The sequence below is a fragment of the Chiloscyllium plagiosum genome, unplaced genomic scaffold (genome assembly GCF_037043375.1).
Source record: "Chiloscyllium plagiosum isolate Xiang-an unplaced genomic scaffold, Cpla_swu_hap1 HiC_scaffold_51, whole genome shotgun sequence".
Taxonomy (NCBI): domain Eukaryota; kingdom Metazoa; phylum Chordata; class Chondrichthyes; order Orectolobiformes; family Hemiscylliidae; genus Chiloscyllium; species Chiloscyllium plagiosum.
The window spans coordinates 2,492,354-2,500,212 of record NW_028270189.1 but is presented as its reverse complement, the minus strand read 5'-3'; positions in this window follow the sequence as shown (position 1 = coordinate 2,500,212).

Genomic DNA, 7,859 nt, shown 5'->3' with positions numbered 1-7,859 from the left:
TCCCCTCACCGTGTGGGGGAATCACAGACACAGACCCCCGTCCCCTCACCGTGTGGGGGAATCACAGACACAGACCCCCGTCCTGTCACCGTGTGGGGGAATCACAGACACAGACCCCCGTCCCCTCACCGTGTGGGGGAATCACAGACACAGACCCCCGTCCTGTCACCGTGTGGGGGAATCACAGACACAGACCCCCGTCCTGTCACCGTGTGGGGGAATCACAGACACAGACCCCCGTCCCCTCACCGTGTGGGGGAATCACAGACACAGACCCCCGTCCCCTCACCGTGTGGGAGAATCACAGACACAGACCCCCGTCCCGTCACCGTGTGGGGGAATCACAGACACAGACCCCCGTCCCGTCACCGTGTGGGGGAATCACAGACACAGACCCCCGTCCCCTCACCGTGTGGGAGAATCACAGACACAGACCCCCGTCCCCTCACCGTGTGGGGGAATCACAGACACAGACCCCCGTCCTGTCACCGTGTGGGGGAATCACAGACACAGACCCCCGTCCCCTCACCGTGTGGGGGAATCACAGACACAGACCCCCGTCCCCTCACCGTGTGGGGAATCACAGACACAGACCCCCGTCCTGTCACCGTGTGGGGAATCACAGACACAGACCCCCGTCCTGTCACCGTGTGGGGGAATCACAGACACAGACCCCCGTCCTGTCACCGTGTGGGGGAATCGCAGACACAGACCCCCGTCCCCTCACCGTGTGGGGGAATCACAGACACAGACCCCCGTCCTGTCACCGTGTGGGGAATCACAGACACAGACCCCCGTCCCGTCACCGTGTGGGGGAGTCACAGACACAGACCCCCGTCCTGTCACCGTGTGGGGGAATCACAGACACAGACCCCCGTCCCCTCACCGTGTGGGGGAATCACAGACACAGACCCCCATCCCATCACCGTGTGGGGGAATCACAGACACAGACCCCCGTCCTGTCACCGTGTGGGGGAATCACAGACACAGACCCCCGTCCCGTCACCGTGTGAGGGAATCACAGACACAGACCCCCGTCCCCTCACCGTGTGGGGGAATCACAGACACAGACCCCCGTCCCCTCACCGTGTGGGGAATCACAGACACAGACCCCCGTCCTGTCACCGTGTGGGGGAATCACAGACACAGACCCCCGTCCTGTCACCGTGTGGGGAATCACAGACACAGACCCCCGTCCTGTCACCGTGTGGGGAATCACAGACACAGACCCCCGTCCCGTCACCGTGTGGGGGAATCACAGACACAGACCCCCGTCCCCTCACCGTGTGGGGGAATCACAGACACAGACCCCCGTCCTGTCACCGTGTGGGGAATCACAGACACAGACCCCCATCCTGTCACCGTGTGGGGGAATCACAGACACAGACCCCCGTCCTGTCACCGTGTGGGGGAATCACAGACACAGACCCCCGTCCTGTCACCGTGTGGGGGAATCACAGACACAGACCCCCGTCACCGTGTGGGGGAATCACAGACACAGACCCCCGTCCCGTCACCGTGTGGGGGAATCACAGACACAGACCCCCGTCCTGTCACCGTGTGGGGGAATCACAGACACAGACCCCCGTCCCCTCACCGTGTGGGGGAATCACAGACACAGACCCCCGTCCTGTCACCGTGTGGGGGAATCACAGACCCCCGTCCTGTCACCGTGTGGGGAATGACAGATACAGACACCTGTCCCCTCACCGTGTGGGGGAATCACAGACACAGACCCCCGTCCTGTCACCGTGTGAGGGAATCACAGACACAGACCCCCGTCCCCTCACCGTGTGGGGGGATCACAGACACAGACCCCCGTCCCCTCACCGTGTGGGGGAATCACAGACACAGACCCCCGTCCCCGTGTGGGGGAATCACAGACACAGACCCCCGTCCTGTCACCGTGTGGGGGAATCACAGACACAGACCCCTGTCCCGTTTCCATGTGTGGGAACCACAGACAAAGTCCTCATTTCTGGGAGGAGATGCAGGAGCAGCTAACATCTCCATAAATGAAAGCCAAGGCACTCAACAGAAGATTGACAAAAAAAGCCATCATGCCCAGAGAATTGGGAACCGGAGACCCTTCTTCAAAGTAAAACAGGTCAAGTTGAAATCTTCAAGACTGGGATCATGAGATGTCTGCTGTTTAAGTGTGATGAACGTGGAGCAGAGCTGGTCTGGGCTGAATCACTGCTGAGGATCTGCAATTCGACTGAATGAGGCAAGGCATTGGAGAGGCTGTAAGGAGTCCACTCTGTTACTGGTGGTTCTCACATTCCCCAGAACCACCTTAGTTGTGGAGTTGGGTGTTAGTGGGTTTGCAGCTGAAAGTTCCCGTGCCTGCAGCATTTCAAGAATATGGCTCACCACCATCTTCTCAAGGTGCGATTTAGGACAAGTAATCAACTCTGGATGTGTCTGAAATACACGCATCCACATCTGGAACAGGGAGTTAAAAGACATGGCACCACTTAAAATCCTCAAGCCCCTCCCGCTATTCGGTGACAGCCAGGGGTGTCAAGCTGAACCTCGGTCCAATGGTATTCCCAGCAATGACCCATGCAAAAGCAGTGACTGCAGTAGCCTCATACAACATGGTGGAAATAGTCACATAACACCTCAACTGGACAGCACAGAGCCCGAGGGGGAGAGGGGCTGAGAGGAAAAAGGTAGAAGAGAGGAGAGGAGAGGGAGAGAAATTGAGATGAGAAGAGAGGAAGACCAGAGAGACAGAGAGAGGGTGAAGTAGAGAGGAGACAAGGAGAGAGATTGGACTACAGAGGAGAGAGGGGGAGGAGATTGAAGAAGAGAGGAGGAGAGAGGGTGAGGAGGGAGGGGTAAAGTGAAGCGGGGAGAGAGAGAGGCATACAGAGGAGAGGAGGGGGGGAGGCGAGATGGGTGCAGTGAGGAAAGAGGGTAAAAGAGACAAGTGGAAGGAGGCAGAAGACAGAGAAGGGGAAAGTGACAGGACAGTTAGAAAGAAAGAAATGGGAATGAGATGAACAAGATGGAGAAGGAGGAATAGAAACAGCGACTGCATAAGCAAAGAGAGGCAGTGAGTCACAGTCTAAGATAATGGGGCAAGACATTGAAGGCTGAGGTGAGGAGAAATGTCTTCGCTCAGAGAGTGGTGAGCCCGTGGAATTCTCTGCCACAGAAAGCAGTTGAGGCTGAAGCATTGAATGCTTTCAAGAAGGAGTTGGATATATTTGTTGGGGCTAAAGGGATCAAAGGACATGGGCTAGGCTTAAACTAGAATGGGAGGAGAAGTGGGAGCCTAAGCAGGTTGACAAAGGAAAGAGGAACAAGGAAAGCAATAAACGGAGTAAAATGTAAAAAGCAAAAAAACGTAGACAGGGTAATCGATAGCAAACCAAAACTGAAACTGCTGGAAAAGCTCTGCAGGTCTGGCAGTGTCTGTGGAGAGAATTCAGCATTAACATTTTGGGTCAAGTGACTCTCCCTCAGCACTGTCAATGGCGACAGGCAAATAGGGCCAAAGAAACATTAGGATGATTAAAAATGGCAAAAAGGCAAGCCTAAAGGTATTGTATCTTAACACACAAAGCATTTGAATAAGGTAGATGAGGTGTCAGTGCAAATCAAGGTAAATTAATGCCATTATGGAGACATAGTTACAAGGAGATCAGAACTGGGAGCTTAACACTCAGGGATGTTTGACCTTTTGGAAAGACAGAAAGGAAAGACTAGGTGGTATAGCATTGCTAATGGAAAATGAAATGAAGAGAGTTGTGAGAGATGGGCAAGGCTCACACAATGGCCAATCCATTTAGACAGGTGTCAAAAATAGCAAGGGAAAAAAAAGATACGGGAAGGAATGGTGTACAGACTCCCAAACATGTAAAAATAGCAGTCGTAATGGCATAGAGATGTACAGCACGGAAACATACCCTTCAGTCCAACTCGTCCATGCTGACCCAGATATCCGAACCTAATCTAGTCCCATTGGCCCATATCACTCTAAATCTTTCCTATTTCCATACCCATTAGGTGCCTTTCAAATGTTGTAACTGTATCAGCCTCCACCACTTCGTTCCATACACACACCACCCTCTGTGTGAAAGCATTGCCATTTAGGTCCCTTTTAAATCTTTCCCCTCCAAACCTAAACCTATGCTCTCTAGCTTTGGCGTCCCCCACCCCAGGGAAAAGACTTTGTCTATCTACTCTATCCATGTCACTCATGATTTTATAAACCTCCATAAGGTCACCCCTCAGCCTCCGACGCTCCAGGGAAAACAGCCATGGCCCATTCAGCCTCTCCCTGTAGCTCAAATCCTCCAACCCTGGCAACATCCTTGTAAATCTTTTCTGAACCTTTTCAAGTTTCACAACATCTTTCCGATAGGAAGGAGACCAGAATTGCACGCAATATTCCAACATGGCCTAACCAGTGTCCTGTACAGCCGCAACATGACCTCCCAACTCCTGTACTCAATACTCTGACCAATAAAGGAAAGCATACCAAACACCTCCTTCACTATCCTAATTACCTGCGACTCCACTTTCAAGGAGCTATGAACCTGCACTCCAAGGTCTCTTTGTTCAGCAACACACCCCAGGACCCCACCATTAAGTGTATAGGTCCTGCCCTGATTTGCAGGAAGTGATAATTATGGATGACTTTAATCTTCATGTCAATTGGGTCAATCGATGAATTCATGAATGCATTAGGATTAGTTTCCTGGAGCAACACTTCATGGAGCCAACCAGGGAATAGACTATCCTGAATCTTTTGTTTGTCACGAGGCAGGCTAAATGGAAGCTTCCCTAGGGAATACTGATCATCACATGATAGAACTTAATATTCAGTTTGAACATGAGGAATGAGGGTGGGAGATAGATCCATGAGAAAGGACCTGTGGAGACACAAGAATGAATCGATGAAATGCTGGTGGGAGTTCAGCACAATAAGTTTCAGGAATCAAAGTAAAAGGAGTAAAGAGAGAATACATTTTAAACATTGATGCATGGGACAGGGAAAAAAAACCCAAGCATTCACGCACTCGTTGCTCAGAGACAAAAGAACAACAGTTTAGAAACATATAAAATCTGTGGGTCAAAGCACAAGGAGAGCCGCACTGTCGGAGGGTCAGTGCTGAGGGAGTGGGCACTGTCGGAGGGTCAGTGCTGAGGGAGTGGGCACTGTCGGAGGGTCAGTGCTGAGGGAGTGGGCACTGTCGGAGGGTCAGTGCTGAGGGAGTGGGCACTGTCGGAGGGTCACTGCTGAGGGAGTGGGCACTGTCGGAGGGTCACTGCTGAGGGAGTGGGCACTGTCGGAGGGTCAGTGCTGAGGGAGAGGGCACTGTCAGAGGGTCAGTGCTGAGGGAGTGGGCACTGTCGGAGGGTCAGTGCTGAGGGAGAGGGCACTGTCGGAGGGTCAGTGCTGAGGGAGTGGGGACTGTCAGAGGGTCAGTGCTGACGGAGTGGGCACTGTCGGAGGGTCAGTGCTGAGGGAGTGCTGCACTGTCGGAGGGTCAGTGCTGAGGGAGTGCCGCACTGTCGGAGGGTCAGTGCTGAGGGAGTGGGCACTGTCGGAGGGTCAGTGCTGAGGGAGTGCCGCACTGTCGGAGGGTCAGTGCTGAGGAAGTGGGCACTGTCGGAGGGTCAGTGCTGAGGGAGAGCCGCATTGTCAGAAGGTCAGTGCTGAGGGAGAGCCGCATTGTCAGAGGATCAGCGTGAGGAGTGCTGGACTGACGGATGGTCAGTGCTGAGGTTGCACCACTGTCGGAGGGTCAGTGCTGAGGGAGTGGACACTGTCGGAGGGTCAGTGCTGAGGAGTGGGCACAGTCACATGGTCAGTGCTGAGGGAGTGGGCACTGACAGAGGGTCAGTGCTGAGGGAGTGCCGCACTGTCGGAGGGTCAGTGCTGAGGGAGTGGGCACTGTCAGAGGGTCAGTGCTGAGGGAGAGGGCACTGTCAGAGGGTCAGTGCTGAGGGAGTGGGCACTGTCGGAGGGTCAGTGCTGAGGGAGAGGGCACTGTCGGAGGGTCAGTGCTGAGGGAGTGGGGACTGTCAGAGGGTCAGTGCTGACGGAGTGGGCACTGTCGGAGGGTCAGTGCTGAGGGAGTGCCGCACTGTCGGAGGGTCAGTGCTGAGGGAGTGGGCACTGTCGGAGGGTCAGTGCTGAGGGAGTGCCGCACTGTCGGAGGGTCAGTGCTGAGGGAGTGGGCACTGTCGGAGGGTCAGTGCTGAGGGAGAGCCGCATTGTCAGAAGGTCAGTGCTGAGGGAGAGCCGCATTGTCAGAGGATCAGCGTGAGGAGTGCTGGACTGACGGATGGTCAGTGCTGAGGTTGCACCACTGTCGGAGGGTCAGTGCTGAGGGAGTGGACACTGTCGGAGGGTCAGTGCTGAGGAGTGGGCACAGTCACATGGTCAGTGCTGAGGGAGTGGGCACTGACAGAGGGTCAGTGCTGAGGGAGTGCCGCACTGTCGGAGGGTCAGTGCTGAGGGAGTGGGCACTGTCAGAGGGTCAGTGCTGAGGGAGAGCCGCATTGTCAGAGGATCAGCGTGAGGAGTGCTGGACTGTCAGATGGTCAGTGCTGAGGAAGTGCCGCACTGTCGGAGGGTCAGTGCTGAGGGAGTTGGCACTGTCGGAGGGTCAGTGCTGAGGGAGTGGACACTGTCGGAGGGTCAGTGCTGAGGAGTGGGCACAGTCACATGGTCAGTGCTGAGGGAGTGGGCACTGACAGAGGGTCAGTGCTGAGGGAGTGCCGTACTGTCGGAGGGTCAGTGCTGAGGGAGTGGGCACTGTCAGAGGGTCAGTGCTGAGGGAGTGGGCACTGTCAGAGGGTCAGTGCTGAGGGAGTGGATACTGTCGGAGCATCAGTGCTGAGGGAGTGCTGCACTGTCAGAGTGTCAGTGCTGAGGGAATGCTGCACTGTCGGAGGGTCAGTTCTGAGGGAGTGGGCACTGTCGGAGGCTCAGTTCTGAGGGAGTAGGCACTGTCAGAGGGTCAGTGCTGAGGGAGTGGGCACTGTCAGAGGGTCAGTGCTGAGGGAGTGGGCACTGTCAGAGGGTCAGTGCTGAGGGAGTGGGCACTGACAGAGGGTCAGTGCTGAGGAGTGGGCACTGTCAGAGGGTCAGTGCTGAGGGAGTGCCGCACTGTCGGAGGGTCAGTGCTGAGGGAGTGGGCACTGTCAGAGGGTCAGTACTGAGGGAGTGGATACTGTCGGAGCATCAGTGCTGAGGGAGTGCTGCACTGTCGGAGGGTCAGTGCTGAGGGAGTGGGCATTGTCGGAGGGTCAGTGCTGAGGGAGTGGGCACTGTCGGAGGGTCAGTGCTGAGGGAGTGGGCACTGTCGGAGCGTCAGTGCTGAGGGAGTGCTGCACTGTCGGAGGGTCAGTGCTGAGGGAGTGCCGCACTGTCGGAGGGTCAGCGTTGAGGAGTGCTGCACTGTCAGAGGGTCAGTGCTGAGGAAGCGCCGCACTGTCGGAGGGTCAGTGCTGAGGGAGTGCTGCACTGTCGGAAGGTCGGTGCTAAGGGAGTGGCGCACTGTCGGAGGGTCAGCGCTGAGGGAGTGCCGCACTGTCGGTGGTTCAGTGCTGAGGGAGTGCTGCACTGTCGGAGGATCAGTGCTGAGGTTGCACCACTGTCGGAGGGTCAGTGCTGAGGAAGCGCCACACTGTCGGAGGGTCAGTGCTGAGGGAGTGGGCACTGTCGGAGTATCAGTGCTGAGGGAGTGGCGCACTGTTGGAGGGTCAGTGCTGAGGGAGTGCTGCACTGTCGGAGGGTCAGTTCTGAGGGAGTGGGCCCTGCCGGAGGGTCAGTTCTGAGGGAGCGGGCACTGTCGGACGGTCAGTGCTGAGGGAATGCCGCACTGTCAGAGGGT